Consider the following 3,962-nt stretch of genomic DNA (forward strand, 5'->3'; position numbering starts at 1 on the left):
TCCTGTCCATGAGAGGATGTAGGGGCAGGGGTGTCTGAGGCAGGATCTGGAATTGAAGTAGAAGCAAATACAGGAGAGGTAAATGGGGTATTTGAGGTAGAAGTCAGAATGAGGTGTTTAAGATTTTGTATTTCCTTGATTAAAGGGGAATTAAGAGAGTGAGTGTCAGACTCAAAATGCTGAGGAAGGGAGGGGGAAGATAGCGGAGAGGGAGTTTGAGGTGGAGAAGGGAGGGGAGTTGGGTTGGGCCCTGGAATGGAAGGCAAGGGAGGGTATAGCAAGGGGAGAGCATGGGGAAGACTTGGCTGTGCCTCGGGCTGGGGAGCAGGAGGAGGTTGGGAATGGGCCCTAATCGGAAGCAGTTCATTGGCTATGGTAGGATCAAAAGCCAAGGTGGAGGGGTAGGAAGGAGGAGGAGGGGCAAAGGCCCTTGGTGGGTTGGGATCCCATGAAACTTTCTTAGCCAGAAGAACCTAATGGGAAGAACACAGGACACAGAGGGAAGGAATAGCATGGAGATCAAAGAAAGTTTGGATGTATGGTAATTCAGACCATTTGCCATTACGATGCCAGAAATTTTCTAAATTCAAAATATTGAGGTTTCAGTGTCTGGCCTAACAGAGTCATTATCTAACTCATACTAAGGCTTGGCAGTGGTGCACAGGAACTTCAGCGTTTCAGCCTGATTGTATCTGAAAGTCCTAGTCTTTGATCTGATAGTATGAGACAATCCTAGCTTTTTTAAGTATTTAAGTAAGCAGGCCAAAGGCGTCAGACCCTGAGGTTTTGAGTGTTTGGTTCCCATAGCAACAGATTAGGCAGAAAGCGAAAGAAGAGTTAAAGACCTCAGCTGGTGGGTGTGGGAACAAAAAGGAAGATTACAGGGGAGAGAGTAAGAGAGAGAGAGAGAGAGAGAGGGAGAGTGGGAGAGAGAGAAAGCAGGAAGAGAAAGGTTTGGCTTAGGTCACGTAAAAACGAGAATGAGAAGAATCGGGCAACAAAAGAAAAGCGTCCTTTTTTTCTATTGCTGATTTGAGTTGAATTCCCAAACCCCAGGGCAGCGTCCTGCAATCACTGGGATGGGGGAGGGGAATACGAGCTGTGCATGTCCCTGCCAATGACCACAACGTCCTGTAGTCGAAGGCAGGGCGGAACCTCCCACACACCGGTGTGATTTCAAGTGAGCAAAAACGAGTTGGGAGAGGTTCAGCAATGTGGTGCGTGACCAGCCAGTAGGAGCCAAAGTAGAAGGTAGTGGGCCTGGAGGCCGAGATGGGCCGGGAATGGAGAAGAATGGAGAGGCCTAGATGAAGCTCAGAGTAGCCAGTGAATGGAGGGAGAGGAGAGAGAGAGAGGGAGAGCAAGAGAGAGAGAGAGAGAGAGCAAGAGAGAGAGAAAAAGAGGATGAGATGTTAGGGGAAAGCAAAAGATGGCAGGAGCGAGGAAGGGAAGGGAGCTGAGGTAAAGATAAGTAGATATAAGCAAGTTAGAAGATCTAGCTTTGAAGACAGGAAATCCTAGCCCTTTGTTAGCTATAAGAACTTAGGTGAACTGCATATTTCTGACAGTTCCTTCACAGTAAAGTTGTAACTAGTCTGACAGGGATGAAGACATTCTAAAGAGACACCTATGACCCTCACTTTGGCTATCAAACTATTGAAACAGAGAACTCAAAGAAACTAAAATTCTCCAAAGAATCCCAAGCTGGGAGAAGAGACAATCTAAAGACTAGGCCAGCAGGAAAGGAAGCCAGGAAAGTGCTGGGAGAAAACATGATGGGTCGATCATAGACGGGACCAGTGAATGCATAACTGCCTGTGTGGCAGACTCGCAGTCCTTTCTTACAATGTCTTACGTGATAGGTAGAGAGCTGGCAGGAGCGAGTGGATGGCATGGATGGAGGAGGCACCGAGGCACAGATGGAATTCTCAGCGGGATACAGATTTATTTCGCATGGGGCACCTTTCCCTCGGGGAAGGGAAAGATGTCAGGGAAGGGAAGGCGGGAAGGGAAGGGAAGGATGTCAGGGTAGGGAAGGGAAAGATGTCCGCCCACGGGTTGTGAGCTGGGACTCTATATATGGGGGCTTTAGGGTATGGAAGGGGGGAATGTTTGGGGGAGAAATCAGGGAGGGGGAAGCAGGTAGGATTAGGGTGTGGAAGTGTTTTCTTTTTCCTCTTAAGTAAGAGGAGAGAAAAACAGCTTCTAAAATCTCTGGTTAACAGGTAGAATCTACTTATCTTATCTTTGGAGGTCAGAGGAAAGGCAGGCTGCTTCTCAGCAGAGTTTGTTTCCCTTGACTCCAAAGGTCAAGGTGAGGTCCCTGTTGGGGAGGGGGGAGCTGCTATTTGGAACCCTAACAGAACTCACTTTGTAGACTAGGCAGGGCTTGAACCCACAGAATAGAGAAAGCTAAGGATCAAACTCAGGATCAGAAAGCTATAATTAAGGGCTGGAGAGATGGCTCAGCAGTTAAGAGGGTTCGGTTCCCAGCACAAACATGGTGACTAACAACTATCCATAACTCTAGTTCCAGGAGATCTGATGCCCTCTTTTGGCCTCTGGCATTGTGCAAATGTGGTGCACTTATATATATGCAGGTAAAGCACTCAAAAAAAGAAAGAAAACTAGAATTAACAAACTAGTTGTTATGGTCAGTCTTAATTTAACAAAGTCCACACCTCAGGATATGTTTGTGAATGTATTTCCAGGGATGAGTAAAGAGAACTCTGACCAGGTGCTGATAAGATTGGTTAAGAGCGTGTACTGTTCTTCCAGAGGACCTGAGTTCAATTCCTAGCCCTCACATCAGGCAGCTAACAACCACCTATAATTCCAGTTTCAGAGGATCTAACACTGCTGTCCTCTGTGGGCTCCAGTACACATGTACATACATAGACACATACCCATACATACAAGTATGATTAAAAATAAACTAAATCTTAAAAAATAAAAATGAAAGAGAGCTCTGACCTAAGGAACAGGTTAATCTATTGTTGGATACAAATTTCAATAGATCATGGGGAGGTGATCAAACCCAGGGCCTTGTGAGTGTTAAGCAAGCACTCTACCACTGAGCTGCAACCTCAGCCCCAATTCAGTTTTCCATAGGTAAGAAGTGAGACTTGTTACAGACCAAAGGCATGCAAAAACTTTCTCTAAAGGTCCGAACAGCAAATCCTCAGGGCTTTATATGCCACACTGTCTCGATTATTACCACTGAAATCTGCTTCTGTAGTACAGAAGCATCCAGAGGCCCAGCTCTCAGAAAGCATCCTTAACAAAGCAGGCTCTGCCTCTGCAGTAGCTTGAAGGCAAATTGTCTCCACCCAGATTCCTGTTGAGGCTTGGGCCACAAAGCAACAGAGTTGAGGGGAGGCCATTTAAAGGCATTACTGACTTTCTCCTGGAGTGAGTCCTCATTCTTAACTGGGCTGTGATTAACACGTGGTTCTCACCAGATGTGGCTGCCTGATCCCAGACTTTGCAGCTTCCCAGCACCATGAGAACCAAAAATAAACCTCTCATCTTTATAAATTAGTCTCTGGAGTTCTGATATAGCAACAGAAAACAGACTAAGGTGAAGCATAGTTTGCTAGCCCATACTATAGGTGATGAGAGTCAACAGTAAGGAGAGGACAAACCATAAACACGCACCACATTTACTAGAGAGTGTGGTTAGAAATCAGGAGGGGAAGATCTGAGACATACCTGGAAGAGTAGGCAATGAAGAAAAGACATCCTAAGCAGGGGGACTGCCTGTGTGCCAAGGCACAAGCATAGACATGACAGTCAGCAGATCCTCTAAACACACGTGCCTGAGGAAGCATGTGCTTGCACCCGAGAAGAACGAAGCTGGAAGATGTTTAGATGAACCTTACAAGTCATTGTGACAGATTATTAGTGATCTCAACCGTCTGTTTGAAATTTGGACTTTGTAGATTATAAAATCCTCATTACAC

General features: G+C 46.2%; 1 long non-coding RNA gene across 2 annotated transcripts in view; it reads left to right on the top strand.

The window, feature by feature from the left end:
- The window catches only part of LOC115068999, a 29,686-nt gene that overhangs the window by 7,077 nt on the left and 18,647 nt on the right, over positions 1–3,962 (top strand). The window lies entirely within an intron of this gene.

This window comes from Nannospalax galili, unplaced genomic scaffold (genome assembly GCF_000622305.1).
Source record: "Nannospalax galili isolate Female #2095 unplaced genomic scaffold, S.galili_v1.0 scaffold189, whole genome shotgun sequence".
Lineage (NCBI taxonomy): Eukaryota > Metazoa > Chordata > Mammalia > Rodentia > Spalacidae > Nannospalax > Nannospalax galili.